Here is a 22,354-nt window from a genome sequence, read left to right on the forward strand (position 1 = left end):
CCCAGTTAATACCCTGCTCTCCTATGAACAACAACACAATCATCGCCAAGAAAAAATCTGCAGTGCTCACGCCTCAAAAACACAAATACTGCTCGAGCTGCTTGGTCCCAGCTATCGGCCGCACCTTGTGAAATTCTCTCGTTTATATTGACTATAGAGGTTGACAATGGTGTGGGACCGTGATGTCAGGAAACCAGGAGAAAGCAAAAAAAATTATAGTTGTACATAATAAGGAGGCACTTGCGTACGTACGGCTATGGCCCTAGTGGGTCCCTAGTGTCATCCAGTCAAAATAAAGTCATCTCCTGAATCCTCATGTTCGTTGACGATGTTAACAATGCTCGGCACCACGGCGAGCGCAAAAACTCGAAGGACAACGGAGAGGGCCTCGCGGGCCCTACGGATGGTCTGATACAGCGCCCGCTGCTCATTCAGGAAGCCAAGATCATCGGACACCTATGAGCACCTTCGAGAAACTGAGACGGCATGAAACGGTAAGGCCGCGCTTGGGAGCTCTGGTTTATTTCAAACCTGTATTAACATACAAGTGTAATTTACTCGTCATCGGAAACAACGCGTAAAATACAGGCGTAATGAAACCGAGGGCCCGAGGTCTGTAAGTAAAACCGGCGGGTTACGCGTGTAATTTGAGAGACCAGTGTATATTTTACGAGCACTGCTATGTGGACGACATTACCAGACGATACATGCACGACGTGCGTATCATGCCATCCATGGGCAAGGCTGAAACAGCAGCTAACGGCTGGATTAGCAATCGTCCGAGTGTCGTTCAGCGTTTTTATCATGTGTGAATTACTTCCAATATTTTACTAGTCAAAATCGACCAACCAAGCGCCTTCGCCCGAGACCATCTGCTTTAATTTACAAGCTTCAGTTTTACAAGCGGTTTTGGTTGGAAAACGACGATCCAATCACGGCCTAATATCATGAGTTGGTCGGAAGATCATATGGTTTCACGTCTAACCTACCCGACTTGTCGTATATGCTATGAATGAAACATCAGACGATGAACTTCTTAAGCACGGAAACAACAGAAGAGGATGATCTTCTTAACAAGCAAATCACTGGCATTAGATCGACATGCAAAACAATACGAAGCATTATTCTCAGGAGGCATGGTGAACAGCTCGTGATGCCGCATGCCACAACATTCCAAGCTCAACTTTGCAATCAAACACAAGGCCTGGCATTACATAGACAATATTCAGAACAAACTCTTAACACAGGAATATCTCAGCAGAGTAACTATTTACTTCTAAACTGAACACAGGAATAGGAAAAAACACTCGACGCTGCTCACAGCAAGGGCGTCCCACTCAAAAATATCAAATGCATGTCTTCTGGCTAACATCAATGAGCAAATTTTGACAAGGTTTTCCAATTCCAATATATTAAACTAACGTCTTCTTGCTAACATCAATGATTAAACTTTGACAAGCTTTTCCCATTCAAAATATGTAATGCCTATGATCGTGGAGTCCTGTCGTAGCTTCTTGTACTTGTTTGGGCACTTTTTTCCCAGGGCACTCCACGTGTTGTTAAATTGCCAATGGTCCCTGCAGACTAGTCATGTCACCGGTGTCTAATAATACTCTGTAAAGCTTCTCGGTCATTCCTTCTGTAATGTAGCGCAAACAGTGACTGCTTCTTTCTGCAAAGTGGAACGACCAACTAGACCCAGTAATGCAGCAGTTTTCCTTGGACACATTGGCTCCTTTTGTGCAGTTCAACTAAAATCGAAGTCGGAATAAAATCGAGCTTTAATTTTGATATCCCTGTAAGCAACAATAGGTATAAGGGAAACAATTACTGAGAAATAACGGTTGATGATTTGTACTCCCAGAAGAAAAGCATCTGCTGATCTACTTTATCTTAATGGGAAACAATGCAGGAGAGTAGCAATTCTCCATCAGTGTGATTCATTCATATTGACTGAGACATTATCTTAACAATGCCTTGTTTCAACATGTATAAAGAACGACAAAGCAGAAAAGTACCATTCCTAAAACAATGCAACTGATTCATTTTAACAGAGACATTATCTTAACAATACCTTGGTTAAACATGTAGAAAGAACTACAAAGCAGGATAGTACCATTCCTAACAAGTGTTGCTGTTTTGAACTAAGATTCAGTAGTTAATTAATTCTGAGAGTGGCATTGCTTAATTTTACCAGCGGCATTAGATTAACGAAAAGCATAAACAGTTCCAGGGGAGAGTGGGCGCAACAGCAGTATGTGCTTCCATCTACTTATAAAGGGGGTGATGCAGAGTTTGTTGTAACAAAGCAACAAGCATCATGTCTGGGTTGGTCCCATTTTTGTTCACTACTTAATGGGAAAAGACAGCAATACAATAGCTTCAATTCAACATTTATTTAAAACAGTACCAATACAAGTAGCACAACATCTCAAAGCACACTGCACAATCATGTGGATGAAGGCCTGTACTGACCTTTCATGAGACGGACAAGATAAAATACGAATCAGCCAACACGAATAGGAAATCCAATCTCGTTTTGTGCAGTTGCACTGAAATCAAGCAAAGTGTTTCGCGTAGCGAAGCAAAATGTCGCAATAGCAACAAGTTGAATAGATATCCCTGTTTAAACAGAGGCAAAAAAGGAATCAATTACTGGCTAATAAAGGAGGATGAAACATGCGGCCACAAAAATGGTAATCCCGCCAATCCCTAACAAGTGTTGCAGTTTTGAAATAAGATTCAGTAGTTAATTCTGAGAGTGGCATCAATTACTGGCTTATAAAGGGGGTGATGCTGAATTTGTTGTAACAAAGCAACAAGCATGATGTCTGGGTTGGTCCCATTTTTGTTCACTACTTAATGGGAAAAGACAGCAATACAATAGCTTCAATTCAACATTTATTTAAAACAGTACCAAAACAAGTAGCACAACATCTCAAAGCACACTGCACATCATGTGGTTGAGACCAAGATTTGAAACAACTCACCACGAAGACTGGAAACAAATCTCGATCTCCTTTTGTGCAGTTCCACCAAAATTAAGCAAAGTCACCGGTGTGACATTCAAGTTGAACTGCACAAAACACTCTTAAAACATAAGTGTTTCGAGTAGCGAAGCAAAATGTCGCAATGGCAACAAGTTGAATCTATAGCCCTGTTTTAACAGAGGCAAAAAGAGGAAACAATTACTTGTCGATAAAGGAGGATGAAACAAATGGTGACAGAAAGAAGCATCTAACTTATCTTGGATGGAAAACAAAGTAGGACAGTAGCATTTCTAAAACGGTTGCATTGATTCATATTAACAGAGACATTCTCTTGAAACAACATTCGTTAAAAAATGTAATTTACTTTTAACAGTGGCATTGCTTCAATTTTCCGGCGGCATTCTTAGATTAACAACAGCAAAATAGCTGTATGGGACATGCCAGCACCATGTCCGTAAATGGGTGATGCAGAGTATGTAGCCAAGCAGCATATATGCGCTGGTCCCATATTTGTTCTCTTTGAACCTTCTTCCTATGTGAGGGCAGCAAATCTGGTCCTGCACAAACTACCCGACCCCCCAGTTTCTTTCCCTTTTCAACAAAGAGATCGGTTCCTTACAGATGTGTGTCCTGGGTTACCCCCTTTTTCCATTTTCGACCTACAAAGCGGCTGGATAGCCAGTCTATACTACTTTCCGCCCCTCCTTTCCTCATTGAACCACATCCTAGATTCTTACTCCAGCCCACCGCACCCTTTTTTCCTCTTTGAACCAAGACCTAGATTCGACTACAGATCGAAAAAGATCCACATGCAGCTAGAGCAACGACGGTTTCAAAGAAACTTATACCTTAGGGTCGTCGGGATGTGGCAAGGCGTGCGGCGGGAGGCCGGATCTGCCCACACTACGTACAACAGCGAGGAAGAAGGGGTCGGTGGCCCTCCCGCATAGGCGCTAGGTGAAAGAGAACAGCGCAGCCGGCAGTGGATTGCCTCCCTCACCGAAGGCGATAGAGTGAACGCTGCACCTCCTCCCCTTCCCGGTGCGACGGGATACAGACGCCTCCTTCAGCAGCTATGAGGGGGGAGAGAGAGACAAGAGGCCAACGCAGTCTTGTTTAGATCTGGTGAAGAGAGGGTGAGAGACTGTGAATATAGCAAACCCTAGCAAATGAACGCTGAGCCTCCAGCGTGTAACATATATGTAGTGCGGCGAGCGTGTGGAGAGTGCAAACCCTAGCGAACAAGTGCTGAGGCTCCCGCTTATATATATACTACTGTAGTACGGACTAAGCTCCGGTGCCTTCACTGCACCTGCTTTTGGCTATATGACAGGTGAGCCAGCCACATTTTGGGCCCACCTGTCATAAATCCAAAGGCAGGTGCACTAAGTCAATGAAGCTGCGTCCATATAGTACTCTCGTGTATACGACTAATATATAGTGGAGTGGTTTTCTTATTCTCTCCATAACAATCATTTTAAATTGTGTAAGTACGAAACGAAACTCTTTATTCAATGTACAGTGAAGAAAACTAGTACTACTTCCTATGAACTAACGATCCACGCCCACGCGTCCTGGTCGCACTTCCTGTCCTTCATGTGTGGTACACTACCCTCCCTTAAGTGAACGACCACACATGCGCCAAATTATCGGAAACGTGTGAGAGTGTGTACAAATAAAGGATTTTAATTTCAATTATCGGAAAGGTTTGAGAGTATTACAAAGTTTGACTTCAGTCAAATCTAATATGCGGAGTAAATAAAAATGGAGGGCTACTATGTCCATCCGGGTTTTTACTCCACACCATTTTTTAAATCAAAGTTAATAGCTGGACAAATAAAATTACAGGGGAGCTGGAGACAAAGTTGTGAGAAGGCTTAGAAATCAATACAAAACTTATGCTCTTAGTACCAACGTCGATCCTTCTTCGAGGAAACATTTGGTTTATAGCCAATTGTGTGATAAAATTGCACCAACGTGAAAGACGACTGCGTCTCCAACGCAACCAAGGTGAACTGACGAAGGATATCATCTTTGTGCGTAACAAGCAAAGAGCACTGATGGAAGACAGCTTGTTTTTCATTGAAAATCGATCAGCTTCACCAGCCGATGCAACCATGAGGCGCAACCATGAGCATCGATAGGTCATCGTGGTGATGCATCATCCATTAGGCATCAAGTTTGGGTGAGGCACCTATGAAGTTTGACAAATCCTCACTGTGGTCTGTTTCTTCTCAGTAATCAAGCTCGAGGAACGAAGAACCACGTGGCAGAGACAGTGGGGCGGAACAACAATGGCCATCCAATTTTGTGCATTTCCACTAAAATTGAGGAAGACATGCCCGGGTATGGAGACACGCATCGCTATTTCCAAAAATATAAAAAAGGGTTAGCAACGACATCTCAATTGTCAATAAGAATTAATGAAAAGTACACCAACAAATAGAAGCATCATAATTATCTTGATGGGAACTAAACCAGGATACCCGAGAAAAAAAGCATTTGTTCTTTTAACCAGTGATAGTACTGCCACCATATGGACAATGACCGCACAACCACCATGTACTTTTTGTCGAAACAACGTGTATACCTCCACCAAGGCATAAATCAGGACAACTTTTCGAGTGGCAATTCCTCTATAATAGTACTAGTAGGTGATGTTGAACCAGCCGACGAACCCTAGCTACTATGCATGGGGAGCTGGGGAGTAGTCGCATAGAAGAAAACCCGCACGCAGCGACCTGGGGAGCTGGACCAGTACAAGAAGTTATACCTCAGGTGGGCGAGATGTCGTTTAGGCGGGCGGGCGGGATCTGCCCACACGACGGTAGCGAACAAGGGCGTGGAGGATCTTCGTCCGCGCCAGCGCCGACTCGGAGAGGACGGTGCGTATCGGCTTCCTCCGTCGCCGACGGCGACAACGTCAACGCTGCACCTCCTCACCTCCCGCAGCGGACGGGATTCGGTCAGATCTGTGACCACCGGTGAGGAGAGAGATAGAGTGGACACTGTCATCTTGTTTTGATATGGAGAGGGTGAGAGAGCGAGACGCGAGAAACTCTATCAAACAAGAGGCTATAATGGAGTAAACAAATCTCTCCATAGCAGTGGTTTTAAATATAATACGCGCGTTCCCAGAAAAAAGAAACGAAAACTGGCGGACAATTTTTTAAGGGTCTGTCTAGGACACATCTAGATGTGACATAGTTATGTCACATCTAAGTTGATGTCCACTCTGTTTGTAGTCTATTTTTTCCCTAGTTTTTTTTGTTTCTTGGTGCTACATTATATACTTGTGGGAGCTTAGATGTGATATCCTTAAATAACATCTAGATGTGAATTAGACAAACTGATTTTCTAACGTACCAAGAAAGAAAACTCAATCAAAAACACGCCCCCGCTTCCAGGTCGCGAGAGTCGTCGCGCACACACATAGACATAGACATGCATATCCGTGTTTACGTAAAATTCCATTTCCATCTCCATCTCCAATCATATTTGTCCAACTGGCACATTATTTACCTTGTTAATTATATACGCAGCAATATTAACGTACAACATCTCTTGTTTGCGCACGTCCGGACCGCTGCCACGGCCGGTCCTGACCAACCTGAACCCTCTTCATCACCCGCGCGTGCTTTCCGCCTGAAACGGCCAGTGCCGCATTCATGCCCGGCCAGAGCGGACGTGACCTCTCACTGGCGCCGGCATTGAAGCGGCGCGCCGGCCGGGAGAGCGTCGCCCGCGCCGCTTCCGGGTGCACGCGTCTGCTCCGCGTTCAAAGGTCGCAATAGCCGGCTACAACATCCATGTAAAAAGTTCTTGGGAGTCCGTGCTACAGCTAGCTGTCCTCCCCCAACTCGTCAATCTCTTCCAGTAGTGCTAGTACTCCATGGCGTGATCCATCGACAAGCAGGCGGGAAAGTTATCGTATACTCGGTTTGCGGTGAGTGGCATGCCGAGCGACCGTGTGGGGTCGAGCCGTGGAGGAGGGTGAGACACGAACACGACAGACGTGATTTAAACGTTGGTTTTGCTCGATGGCGCGATCCAATGAAATGAAACGTTGGTTTCTCTTCGTTTCCATTTTTTCTCCGAAAAACGGAAACTTTCCACTCCATTTTCATTCCTATTCCAAGGTTGCCCCGTTACAACATTCCATCAAATACAAAGGAAAACTAACACGCATGCTGATGCATCTCAATGATTCACAGATCATAGAAAATATTTACTTCACAACTAAAGAAAAAATTTGTGAGAGCGTGTACGAAAGAAAAACTACTGATGGGGTCACTACGACTTAAACCCTAAACCCTAAACATGATTTAATTTCCTGGCCAGGTAGAACCTGTCGAAGAAAAGACGGCTGGCACCCTCGGATCATACGATGCTTTTGTGCAGTTCCACTAAAATCGACCTGAGCATCCCTGACGGCAAAGATATTGAAGAAGTGTGATTAGAATAATAGTACTGGCACTAGTTCATGAGACATAAACTCATCACAAGTAGAAGCCGGTAGAAGTAGCGAAAGATCGACATGGAGATGGAGCTACGGCAGTGGAGCAAGCCGGCTCCAAAAGGAAGATGGACTACCTGGGACGTCGGGCTATAGCTAGAAGGGCGGTTGGGACGCGGCATCGGCCCATACCACGGTGACCCCCGATTGGGACGCACCGACTGTGGGTTTTCTCCCTCGCCGATGTCGACCGCGTGTACGCAGAACATTGTTCCCTTCCCCCAGCTGCGGGATCAGGCCCGTTGTTCTATGCTTGTGAAGAGAGCAACCTAAGCAAGCAGGCTTGTAGCTTAGGCTCCTGCTAGTGTATATATAGTGGTTTTCTTTTTCTCTCCATATCAACCATTTTATATTGCGTACGTGTCATTCAAGAGTGAAATGATGGTTGCTTCTTCCAACTAACTTACTGTGTGATTTGACTGCTCCTTAGTGGCCCCTACACGTACTCCCCCTACGTGTATGCAATAGTCACACGTACACATGGACGCAAAAACGCGCGCGAGGCCCTAATGCATGCATGTCCGAGCACACGACGGAACACACATGGTCACGCTCAAGTGCTCAACCTACACATGCATGCACACACATACTCAGTCAGGGTGAGCTAGTGACCGTATAAACACCGGAATATATATATATATATATATATATATATATATATTGAGCGCAATGAGCGTATTATGAAGTCCACTGACCGTATTTTTACAAATATACAGTGACAGACAGTGTATTTATCTCGTTTGAAATTAAGCCATATTAACCGGAGAGGAGGCAGTATGGACTAGCATTACTTTGCTGTGTCCCGTCAACTTGCCGAACGAGGAGAAGGTTGCAGGACAGGAGAAGCTTGCGCGCGGTGGCTCGCAGGACAAGGAGAAAATTTTGACTAATGCAAGCTCTCCCTCGCTCAGGCGGTGGACGTGCAACAGTTAATTCGGTGTCAGATTGCCAGAAGCATACACTATACTACTAGTGCTATTATTGTTCGACTTCCCGAATAGGCGAACAACCAAGCGCAAAGTTTACTAGTACTACTACTATAGTCTATAAAGGTACGTACTATACTAGTACTAGGAACCGGATGGAGGAGCGTCTGCACTCTTATTATAATTTTAAAATGTGACAAAGCAATCTTCAACACATTTGGTTCTCTTCGAGGGTTCTCGCATGTGATAATGGAAGTTGATTGCATGGAACACTCGCCACAATTCTCGCTTAATTCTGGCTCATATCCTGTTACAAATAGTAGCGCTCGGTAATATTTCCTCTTTTTTGTTATTCAGCATGTAAACATGTCAGCAAACCTTGCGGCGCATCTTCGTGCGAACCGTGCTTGCTGCACTTTGAATGTGGCCGAGAGCTGGCTTGATGAAACACCTCGCTTCCTACTTCTTTTTTTGCGGGGTACCTCGCTTCCTAGTGACCAGTGTCTTGGCTGATCGTCCTAAGAATGCTTATATATGAATAAAGCTCTCTCATTTACCCGCAAAAAAGATTAAGCCATATTAACCGGAAAGGAGGGAGTATGGACTAGCACTACTTTTTGGTGTGTCCCGTCAACTCGCAGAATGAGGAGAAGCTTGCAGGACAAGGTGAAGCTCGCTTACGCCTTTGGACTAATGGAACCTACCCTCGGTGGACATGCATCAGTCCATTCGGTGTCAGATTGTCAGAGGCATACACTGTAGTACCCAACATGCGGAGTACCATCATTGTTCGACTTCACGAAGAGGCGAAGAGCCAAGCGCAGTAGTACGAGTAGTACTACTACTAGAACCGCATGGTGGAGCGTCTGTACTCTTATTTTTTATCTCTGATAAAGTACACGTTTATTCCGAAGAAGGGCGGAAAACGGCAGCCCAACATGTAATGAATGATATCGATTAACCAACCATGCTCGAATATATCTTGGCCTCCGTGCGAGCCTGTCTGTGTGTTCTCGCTCCTCGTCTCTCTCAAGGAACGGCGGGTTGGCTCTTTGCCGTCAATTGAGATCGGTTTGCTCACACTCCTGTCCCACATGTCAGTGATATGCCAAGAGGAGGTGCATTGACCGACTGGCCATACGCGTACTTGGTTTTGCACCTTCATACTACTCCTCCCTCCGTCACAGTTTACAGGGCGCGCTTCAATATGATGCATTTCTCTCAATGCATTTCCACCACCAGAGAGACTTTAGACGCGTTTGGTTTAATGCTCAATTAATTTGGGCATGGTAACCGCAATCAAGTCCACAATTTTCTCTCCATGTACTGTACTACTACGGAGTGGAGTAAGTGCATGCATGTGTGTACCCGGGGTGGAAGCACTGCATGCATATGTGTACGCATTATTCCCTCTAGTAATAGACGCCGTGCTATAACTACCAATGCTATTTTTCAGGCCGATCGCTAGTCGCCTTGGTCCCACAGATTTTTTTTCTTTTTTCTGAAGCGCGCTGTATAAACAGTGACGGATGGAGTAGTATGAGCGGATTCAAAGAAGAGTGTATTGACGGTTGCTTCTTCAGAGCAACTTACAGTGGGAAAGGTGGGGCTTATGATTTGACTGCTCATTACTCACTATTAATGCGGCGCAACGACCGGGCTGAGTCTCCCATGCGGTTGTGCACTACCCCCTCGGTTCTTAAATATACCCCGGAGTATTTGTCTTTCTAGAGATTTCAACGAGTGACTACTCAAATATTTGTCTTTTTAGAGATTTCAAATGGACTGGCACATACGGATGTATATAGACATATTTTAGAGTGTAGATTCACTCATTTTGCTCCGTATGTAGTCACTTGTTGAAATCTCTAGAAAGACGAATAGAATATTTAGGAACGGAGGGAGTACACATACGAAGCAAAATGAGTGAATCTACACTCTAAAATATGCCCGTTTGAAATTGGTAAAAAGACAAATATTTAGGAACGAAGGAGTATAATTTTGTGCATGGCACATGGACCCGGATGATGAAGAGGCTTCTGGCAATGCTATCAAGCTTTCATCATTTCTTTACATAATTGACGTACTATACAAATAATTTTCCAGCGACATGAAATTGTACAATGGTGTGAGCTTTCAGCTTTTGTTTCGCGTGTCTTGCCATCGATGCTCTTTCAGAAACAATAAAAAACTAACTTCCTTGCTAATGCATGTCAATTATTAGCAGATCAGAGCTAATAATTACATCACAACTGAAGACAGAGTTGTGAGAAGGTGTTAAACTAAAATTGATCCATGCTTTCATTGGCAGCAACGTCCCCCCAGCTCTGTCTAAATCAACAAGGCATGTTGGGAAAAAAGTAGCTATCTGGAGCATGCAACATTCCGATCATTTTGTGCAGTTCCACTAAAATAGAGTTGAGCGTCCCCGTTCCAAAGATATTAAGTGTGATTACAATAATAGAGGACTGCTGATGAAACAATAAACACACAAATAGAAGCCGGTCACCTTTGCAGTCTCTCTTAAGACTAACTAGTTGGAGAAGATTAGGCTCGGAGTTGGATGAGGAGGATAGAGCAAAACCAATCTCCCTTTGTGCAGTCGCACTGAAATGTAGAGACGTTGCCCGTGTGACATTTTAGTACAACTGCACAAAACACTCTTAAGAAAAAAGTGATTTGTGCAGTTCACCAAAAGGTCGCAATAGCAACGAGTAGAAAGGAAACAATTGCTGGCCAATAACAGTTGATGACACATGCGACGACAAAAAAGAAGCATACTCCTTGTCCTAAGGGAAGATAACAACACGGTTGTGTTTGTCTAAAACGGTGTGAGGACGAGAATGCAATATGGAAAGTACGCCGGACGAGCTACGTTTTGGGCAAAGAACTATGGAAGATCCACATGCAGCGACGTGGGAAGACGGGCAGTGGAGCAAGGCCGGAGGGGATACCTGGAGGTTGTTGGGATGTAACTAGGTGAGCGGCGGCGGGCGGAATCTGCGAGCAGGTGGCGTAGGCCCTGCCGCGCCGGAGCTTGGTCAGAGAGAACGGCGTGTACCGCAGATCGGGACGTGCTGCCTCGGCGCCGTGAAACGGAGAAACGATGCACTTCCTCCCTTTCCCCCGGCGGACGGGATGCGGCCGGATCAGTGACCAACGGTGAGAGAGAGAGGCCACCACACTCCCTTTCCCCCGGCGGACGGGATGCGTCCGGATCAGTGACCAACGGTGAGAGAGAGAGGCCACCGCAGCCTTGTGTGAGATACTCTGAAGAGCGACAAACCAGGCAGGCAGGCTCCATTGTATATAGTGAGCGGACTACCTTTTTCTCCATAAAAATCGTTTTATATTCTGTGTACATGCCATTGAGCGCTATAACTTTATTTAAAAATAACGCGGCAACGCATCAAGTCGAACTTTGTTTCATGCACGTGTGGTACACGACCTCCCTAGGTAAACAACCGCTACAAGCGTTCAAATTAGCACGTGGGCTGCCATTTCGTAAAGAAATGAGCTCCACCGTGTACCCGCGCGGGTGTGGCTGGGCACGAAGCGTGAGTACGTGCACGGTGCACCTATTCTCTTCTTGTATACGTACACCACCTACGTGGGGTTGTGTGAGAGAGATACAAACCTAGAGAGATATAGTGTGTGGGTTCTTGAGAGTTTTTTTGGGGGGGGGGTCAATAAAAAAATGTAACATATGCAATGTGTGTGAAATAGAGTCCTGGATATAACATATATATAGAGGGGGCGATCCACGAGAAGAGAGTGGAGGTATCATCGGCTTGAGGTGTCCATAGAATCGAAGAGAGGGATGATGTGTGTGTGTGTGCGCGCGCGATCGATAAAGTGTTCCATCGAATTTGTGTGTGCCCACGTCAAAGATATAGAGTGGCTGGCCTACTGGAACGTGAGATGGGACATGTGTAGTTTGTCTCTATGGCATGGATACCTACCTGCAGCGCTCGACTATAGGTGTGTGGTGGGGGAAGAGGGAGGCCCAATTAACTATAGAGGTACAATGGCTGGTATATGTGTGGAGGAGGAGAGAGGCCTACCTCATGTATTAAGGAGATCGATCTGCCTCATGTATTAAGGGAGATCGATCGGCATCCATGCATATGTGTAGGAGAGGAATAAGGTTGGGAGAGAGATAGAGCTAGAGTGTTGGAGGGGGTGGTAGTGGAGTTGCTTCTAACAAATGGTGGGATAGGCTTGCTAGACAAACGGAGGGCACACCCGCAATATCAATAAGAGAGGAGATGGCTGCTTGTTGTCTGTGCACGTGCGTGTGAGAGACGGGTCAGGAGGCATGCACGAATGATGAGGGGGGACGATGTGGCTGTGGTAAGCAGACGTAACTACATAGGAAGATCAATCGCCCTTTGTTAGACAAAGGAGAGACATAACTTGTGAGGTACGTCGATCGATGGGGGGGTAGTTAAAGTCGATCTAGGTATATGTTGGGAGATCGATCGGTATACATGCATGTGTGTGTTAGAAGCAAATGAGGCACGAGGAGAAGGATAGAGAGAGAGAGGGATGCATGTCGGAGGTGGTACGAGAGGCATACTATATCGAGGGGGGAGGAGTGTGCGAGTACGAGAACGATGAAAAGAGTGGTGGGAGTGAGGCATGGACGGTGACAAGAGAAGAGGGGAAGCTTGTGTTTGTGCTAGGCACACCTGGCTAGAGAGGCATATTGATTGATGTGTGCCGTAAAGAAGGAGCTGGGGGGCCTACACACACCGTGGGTGAACGACCTAAAGTGAAAAGACGAATTTGCGCGATGGAGCTAGAGAATGCCGAGGGAGGGTGATAGGGATGCGGGCGTGTGCATGCACAAGAGAAAGTTAGCGCTAGCTACAAAGACAAGAGGGTTGTGTGGGTGTAAAAGACGAATAGAGATCATATATACTTCATTATAAAAAGCGAATTCGGATATTTGAAGAATTTATCATAGTGTTTCAAACCGACGCATGTGTGAATATATATAACGGTGATACACATGGTGTGGTTATGAACATGTTATACTACATTTAATATATTTTATCTCTACTCTTATAAAAAACGGAGTTGTTGATGATGGTGTGTCTGCCATCCTGCATTATAGGCCGTCCGATTTATATCTGGCGGATAGCAAGGAAACTATGATGGTTGAAGTTGGCAAAAATCATGATTGTAGATTCTTATTGAAATAGAGAAACGAATTCAAATTTAGTTCGAATTGCAACGGTAGTATAGACATTTGGAATGCACTAAAATGTTGGTATGAGTAGGTTACATGCATTATACAGCAAGCGAAAAAATTTAATCGGACATAACATGGATTCATACTCCCTCCTTCCATCTATATAGGGCATAATGAGATTTTTAAGACCGCCTTTGACTATTGACAAGATTAATAGTACATGACATGCACAATGTGAAAATTATATCGTTGAAAGAACCTTTCACAGACGAATTTAACGGTGTGCTTTGTGTAAGTTGCATGTCATATATCATTGCTCTAATATTTGGTCAAAGTTAGCATCGAAAAACGCATTAGGCCCTATATAGATGGAAGGAGGGAGTAGCTTTGAATAGCATTTGTATAGTAAAACGGGGCAAGACTCTCTCTTTGTGTGGTGTGAATAGTTTTATTTTTTTCATTTTCTTTTTGGTTGAGGGAAGTGCGAATTGATTTGGTACGTACAAGTACAATATTACTACACGTTAGGCTTGTCCCTAAAATTCAACCCGCGTCTTGTTATATCCCGAAAATTTAGATATCGTGCTCCCAAAACTGGCGCCTCCACAACCCGCGCCTTGCTATACCGAAATTACAATGCGCGCGAAAACTCCCTCCAGCTGCCAAATCCCGACACGCGAAATCCCCCTTCTAACCCTGAGCCGAAAGGGCCGCTAGTTCAAATTGGTGGGGGGTACTTTTGTAACACACCCTACATTTTGGACAAACGCGTCCCTAAGTCATGCTTCACCCCCTCCCATCGCCCCCTTTTCGCCATTCGAAATCCCAGGCCGCCATAACCTCTCCGCTCCAGCCGGGAAACCCCACCCTCCTCCGTCCGCCACGTCACCGCTGCCCAGCCGGAGCCTCTTCCCCGACAACGTCGTCCATCGCAACAGCTCGACGTCCCTCGTCCACCTCCCCGGATGAGGATCCGTCGTCCATCTCGCCGTCCCGCCGGTTCAGCCGCCCCGTCCTCCACCTCCAAGGAGTTGCTCTGACGATCGCCTCGTCTATCGCGGCTGCTCCATCCCCACAGCGTCGCCTTAACCTGCTCCACCGGAACCGCATCATCCTCACCGACTCCTCGGACGAAGCCGAGGCCTACTCGGCGCCACCAAAGAGGTTGTACACTCATCGCATCACACCTTCTCCTTAAATCGACCTCCCGGCACCGACGGTGCTCCATCCCGCACCCCCATGGAGCGGCTACCTTGAAGCCGGCGCCGCGGGCGACATCTCCATGGCGGCTCTCCCCCAGTGCGAGGCCCCTTCGGCGGCAGCGTCCATACCAGCCGGATCTGCTGCTGCTGCTCCGGCTCTCGCTCGCTCGCTCGCGCTGCTGCTGCTGCTCCGGCTCTTGCTCGATCGCTCGCTCGCCCAGCTGCTGCTGCTGCTCTCCCCCTCGCTCGTGTTGCTGCTCTGCTCCGATTAAGCCACACTTCAGTCGACTGAATCGACTTTTGGGTCAGTCGATTTTCAGGGGTTGGGGGGCTCGCCGGAGTTAAGGAAGAACCAGCCGCAGCGGGACGGGGGCTCGCCGGAGAGGTACCCACTATCTATCTTAGGGTTCAGGGTGGGGGGGCCTAAAGGGCTGGCCGGGGCGGCGGTGGCGAGTTGTTTCGGGGCGGCGAGGCGGCGCTGGGGCCGGCGGTTCGGCCGGTGGTGGCTGGCGGCTCAGGGGGGTGCAGGTTGAAGATGAACTGCAGGCCCTCCCTAAACTACATGTCAAGTGCCTCTCTGCTACCATTGCGTTCAGTTTCGACAGTAGCATTCAGATTCCAAAGTAAATTTCAGTTTTGACAGTTAAGTTTAGAGTCAACAGTTTTTACCTCATCTGTTGTGGTCAGGTGGTTTTTGGTGATGTTAATTTTACATCCATTTTACATCATCTATTGGAGATGCTATTAGAATCCCACTTGAGATTGACGATGTCTGTCTTGTGCTGCTTCAGCCTTGACGTCTTACGGCTCACCGGAGCTGCTCCAACGACAGAACGATCCATCACAACAGAGCAGTGCCCTGGACGCCGTTTACAGATTCCTCAGATCTTCCTCCACACCTCTGACAGCCACCTCTGCCTCAACTGCTTCAGTGACCAACCCAATGATGCTGAGGTCAACACGGCTACGGCAAAGAGGTTGTACACTTGTTGCATCACTTATTACTATACATTCACGTTGATCCATTAGGGCTATTTTGGTTCAACGGAAAAACGTCGATCCACTGGTTGTTACCATCACTCTAAATTTCTGCATGCTCTCCTTACATAATCTCACCATATTTTTTTCGTATGCATGTCAGATATTGTACATAGTCATGCTGAACATGTAGAGAAAAAGAGAAGAGTTTTGCGCGGCAATACAATGTCATGCAGACATCGCTCCATGGTGGGTTCAATGGCAAACCCTCCCCACCCCTCTCCAGATTGTAATCCAGAGGAAGATATCTGTTCTGAGGCGGATTCAGATGCCGCTGACCACTCCTATTTACCCCCCAAGGTGTTTGCTCTACCTTGGCATGATGATGTTAGTCATATCATGCATATGTTGCCTTGCAGTGCCTACTTTTGACATCATATATGCCATCTGCTTAGTTTAGACATGTTCTGTAATGCCACCTGTTTCGTTTCTATATCATATATGGGAATTATGCAGTCTCATGTCTTTTAGCCAGCCATAATATATGTGAAATGTGCAATGCCATCCTGTTTAACCAGGCATCATATATTTGAATGATATCTTGCCCATCCTTTTCTTCATTACATTTCCATTTGTCGACAATGTTTGTACATTAAACTACTCTTCCTATGAATCAGCCATTTGGGTGGGAGATGGGAAAATCTGGAGTGAAAAGAAGGCCTTCAGAGCAGACAGTGCTACCTGTCGAAGCAGATCTCTTGTTGGGTCCCGATAGCTCCTCAGAGATGGATTCAGAGACAGATGACCAGTCCTATTCCCCCACTGAGGTGTATGCTCTAACTTGGCACAGTTATACTGCTCATATCATGCATACAGTGTCTTGCGATCCTGTTTAGTTATTCATCATATCTTTGAATTATGTTATGCTATGCTATCCAGTTTAGATAGACATCATATATGTGAAATTATGTCATGCTATCCGTTTTAGTTAAACAATATACATGTCAACTATTTCATGCCCTCTTTTTTCCACACTATCTATTGCATCTGTCTCTCATACAATGTCTGTACATTCAACTATGTTTCCTGTTTATCAGCCATTTGAATTGGAGCGGGTGATGCCAGTATCTAGCGGACTAAAAACATGGTCTTCAAATAAAACAGTGCTACCTCTTGGTGGAGATAGCACCCCGGTTGTACATGCACAAGAACCAGCCCTACCACACATAACCCAAACTCTCGCAGATTGTACCCCTACTGCGATGGACAGAGAACCAGCTTCACCCAATCTAACCCCAACCCCAGCCGATAGTAACCCAGTTCCTATTGACACAACACCATCTCCACCATAGAGCTCCCAAACAAGAGCAGTTAGTAAGGCAGCTCCAGTGCCCAAAGGGCCAGTACTATCACGGCGAACCCCAACTCCACCAGTTAGTACGCCTATTCCTGTGGAGGAAGCACAACCAGCTAGTCGTAGTTTAGCATCTATCGCATTTGATGTTGTTAAATCGTATGTGTGTATCTTCCCATCTTGGAAATATTATACTGAAGATGAAGGAAAATGCCAGTTGCAGGTGTTTGTCCAGGAGTTATGTGTAAGTAATGTTATTCATGGCAATTACTTTGCTTCGTCCCATAGATCCTACCTCCATGATGGTTATAATACAGCAAATTTTCCCATTTTTCTCTATAGAGAAGGACCGATTTGGAAACTCAGGATGAGGTAACCTGTGCTAATACCTCTGCTATCTTCAAGAATGCTTGGTGGCAGTATCGGAATTATCTGAAGAAAACGTACTTCACTGGCAAAGAAACTCATCAAATTCCCTTACGTTCTCCTGAGACACATTTACTGGACGATGACTGGGAACGCCTTGTTCTGTACTGGTCCCGAACCAAGAATGTGGTAAGGTCTATGAGCTCATTTTCTATTTTAAGTATTATATTCTTGCATATTACTGTACTCTGTTCATGTAGAACAAGTGCCTAAACCTGAAGAACAACTGTTCTAATTTAAGATTCCATTGCTATCATAGTTCAAAAAAGCGCTAGGCGTTAATTGTGCGTTTTGCCACCGCCTTGCGCTTTACTGACCAAAGCGCATGCTTATGCACAGTTATGCACAGATTATGCGTAGTTATGCGCAATGCGTTTTGCCAACGCCTAGAGCCTAGGCGCGCTTAAGCGCTCGCTTAGGTGCGCCTTTTTTAACTATGATTGCTTTGCTCTTGTATCACTGTATTTACTCATACAAACTTATTTTTAAATTGAAGGATCCAATCGAAACTCCAATGGCACAACAGGTATGTTCACGCATGTTTCTTTAACAGGTCAATAGCTCTGTTGATTTCAATTTCAATTGTGTATACACTTGACTTTCATATCATGCACATTACTAGCATCACAACAGAGCCAATAGTGTTGTTATACATGTAGACCCGTGGTACCCATCTGAAATCTTGTTGTGCTGTGTAGTTTCCCACGCTTTGTGTTCTTTCACTGCTGCTTTGTCTTGAACTGATATGATTTGTACCGTGTCTCTATTTTGATTTGGCAAGACAATGCAGTGACCATAGGACATAGATATATGTTTGTTTGATGCTTTTATTATGTACTAGTACTTGGCAATAGAAGACTTGGTAGTTTAATCCTGTCCACCTTACTAATGAACTGGTTCACCGAAATGAGTTTCATATACTAGTACATGCTAAACTTGTTATGTGTCTGCTTGTTTCTTCTTTTAGAATGCTGACAGAATATTGAGGAAGAGTGCCTTATTAAGCAATGGTAAAGGAAGTAATGCAGATAAGGTTCAGGATAGTGACACATAACAAGCTATTCTAAAAGACATCGGAGAGTTACTGGCCACTACCGCTTGCACAAGCTATTCTAAAAGACATCGGAGAGTTACTGGCCACTACCGCTTGCACAAGCTATTCAAACTCACTGTCTGAATTAGTTCGGTTTCTTGAGTCTCAACTACAAGCTGAAAGACATCGATCAGCTGTGCTGCGACAAGAAGCGGAAGGACTGCGGAAGTCCCTGGAGCATTCAGATGCATACTTTCTGGTGCAACAGCAAGCGTTGGAGGATTTTAGCGCCAAACAGGACAAAGCTAATCAGCTTGCTAAGCTTATTGCCAGCATGGTGGATACCCAGGATAACGTTTCTTGAGCTCTTCTGAAGTTGTTTCAGTTATGCTCTTGTTTTGCTGCCGCGTTTATTTGCACTGGTGGCCAATTTTGACGGCCAGTGTATGTAATGTGCTGCTTTGTTCCCTATATTTGCACTGGTGGCGAACTTTGATGCCCAGTGGATGTAATATGTGTAATAGCGGTAATAGGCTAGCGTTAATTGCTTGCTTGTTTATTTCCTTATTGTCTTGTTTAGTTGTTTGCTTGTAGTCACTGCAGTTCTTTTTCTGTTTTTTTTCTAGTGGCCACAATAGCCTATTTTTGGTAACTAGCCCAAAATAATCATGGCAACACACGGACTATTGTAACCATGGGCCTCTTACAGGCCGTATGATCCATGGGCCTTCGTCCGGCCGTAGGATCCATCGGCCTTCTATACGGGCCTTAGGGTCCATGGGCCTTCTACGGGCCGTAGGGTCCATGGGCCTTCTACGGGCCGTACGATCCATGGGCCTCATACGGGCCGTAGGATCCATGGGCCTTCTACGGGGCGTATCATCATTTCGCCAATCATGGGCCGTACTATTCGTGGACCATAACGGGCCGTTAATAGGCCGTATTTGATAACTCTATGAAAACAGCCCAACGGGTTTTTTTTGACATGAAAACGGCCCAACTTATTAACGGTCGGCAAACGGGCCGACTATAACGACGGGCTGAATTTGGCCCACAAGCAGAAAATGACAGTAACGGGCCGTATGTAACCGAATGTTGCAAATGAGCCCAAGAATCAATGGGCCCTGAGAAGGCCGAAAGATAACTTGGGCTAGAAATGGCCCAATGGAATAACGGGCCGTTAATGGGTATAAAGTGATACACTATTCATTATGGGCCAGTTTCACCACGGGCCGTTAATGGGCCAAGAGTTACAAAGGTCCTCATATGGGCCGAAAGAAGTCATCGGCCACACATGGGCCGGAAGTTAAAACGGGCTAAATCATATTGGACGGCCCAGATGACGCTACTGGGCCTAATTCGGATAGGGCGTAACGGCCCCTAGGTTAGCGGGCTGTAAATGGGCTATATGCGAACAGGCCGTTAACAGGCTTTCCGTGGGCCGGCCCGCCACCTTTTGACCAAGTCAAATGGGCCGGCCTTTTCACAGGAATGGGCCTCTGTTGGGTCGTGCCACGTGTCGCCGTATCATAGGCACCTTCGGTCCAATGAGCGGATGACATCTGTCCCAACGGTGAGCTGACACGTGTTTCCTCCAGCCAATGATGATTTTACACGTGGAAATCCCCATTGGTCGGGGCTGTTAACAGGTTATCGGATCCAAAACCCGACCCGATAGCTTAACGGCATTCCGTTACGGTGGATGCCATGTGTCGGTCACCCTTGACGAAAGCACTTCTGTGACGCGCGATTTATCGTCATGGAAGTGGACACTTCCGTGATGATAATTTTGGTAATGTCATGGAACACTTCTACGATAGCGCAGGTATGACTATCTTGATTCTGTCATAAAATCGTCATGGATGTACATGCATGACAAAAAACGCGACCTACTGTGACAAACACGTATCATCACGGAAGTGTATTTTTTTTGTAGTGATCTCTCATGCTTCACTTAGGTTATTTTGAGAGTCTTAAATAGCATGGTAATTTGCTTAAATAATCCTAATATGCTAGGCATACAAGATTAGTAAAAGAAAAATTCTTATGAGTGTGTTGAATACTATGAGAAGTTTGATGCTTGATAATTGTTTTGTGATATGAAGATGGTGATATTAGAGTCATGCTAGCTGAGTAGTTTTGAATTTGAGAAATACTTGTGTTAAAGTTTGTGATTCCCGTAGCATGCATGTATGGTGAACCGTTATGTGATGAAGTCGGAGCATGATTTATTTATTTATTGTCTTCCTTATGAGTGGCGGTCGGGGACGAGCGATGGTCTTTTCTTACCAATCTATCCCCCTAGGAGCATGCGCGTAATACTTTGCTTTGATAACTTGTAGATTTTTGCAATAAGTATATGAGTTCTTTATGACTAATGTTGAGTCCATGGATTATACGCACCCTTCTTCCTTCCACCATTGCTAGCCTCTCTAATACCGCGCACTTTTCGCCGGTATCATACACCCACCATATACCTTCCTCAAAACAGCCACCATACCTACCTATCATGGCATTTCCATAGCCATTCCGAGATATATTGCCTTGCAACATACCACCGTTTTGTTTACTATGACACGCTCCATCATTGTCATATTGCTTTGCATGATCATGTAGTTGACATTGTATTTGTGGCAAAGCCACCGTTCATAATTCTTTCATACATGTCACTCTTGATTCATTGCATATCCCGGTACACCGCCGGAGACATTCATATAGAGTTATATTTTGTTCTAAGTATTGAGTTGTAATTGTTGAGTTGTAAGAAAATAAAAGTGTGATGATCATCATTTTTAGAGCATTGTCCCAAGTGAGAAAAGGATGATGGAGACTATGATTCCCCCACAAGTCGGGATGAGACTCCGGACGAAAAAGAAAAAAAAGAAAAAGAAAAGAGGCCATAAAAAGAGAGAAAAAAGGCCCAAATAAAAAAATGAGAGAAAAAGAGAGAAGGGACAATGTTACTATCCTTTTACCACACTTGTGCTTCAAAGTAGCACCATGATCTTCATGATAGAGAGTCTCCTATGATATCACTTTCATATACTAGTGGGAATTTTTCATTATAGAACTTGGCTTGTATATTCCAATGATGGGCTGCCTCAAAATTCCCTAGGTCTTCGTGAGCAAGCGAGTTGGATGCACACCCACTTAGTTTCTTTTGTTGAGCTTTCATATACTTATAGCTCTAGTGCATCCATTGCATGGCAATCCCTACTCACTCACATTGATATCTATTGATGGGCATCTCCATAGCCCATTGATACGCCTAGTTGATGTGAGACTATCTTCTCCCTCCTTATTTTCTTCTCCACAACCACCATTCTATTCCACATATAGTGCTACGTCCATGGCTCACGCTCATGTATTGCGTGAAGATTGAAAAAGTTTGAGAATGTCAAAAGTATGAAACAATTGCTTGGCTTGTCATCGGGGTTGTGCATGATTTAAATATTTTGTGTGGCGAAGATAGAGCATAGCCAGACTATATGATTTTGTAGGGATAACTTTCTTTGGCCATGTTATTTTGAGAAGACATAATTGCTTAGTTAGTATGCTTGAAGTATTATTATTTTTATGTCAATATTAAACTTTTGTCTTGAATCTTTCGAATCTGAATATTCATACCACAATTAAGAAGAATTACATTGAAATTATGCCAAGTAGCATTCCGCATCAAAAATTATGTTTTTATCATTTACCTACTCGAGGACGAGCAGGAATTAAGCTTGG

This window comes from Aegilops tauschii, chromosome 6 (genome assembly GCF_002575655.3).
Source record: "Aegilops tauschii subsp. strangulata cultivar AL8/78 chromosome 6, Aet v6.0, whole genome shotgun sequence".
NCBI lineage: Eukaryota > Viridiplantae > Streptophyta > Magnoliopsida > Poales > Poaceae > Aegilops > Aegilops tauschii.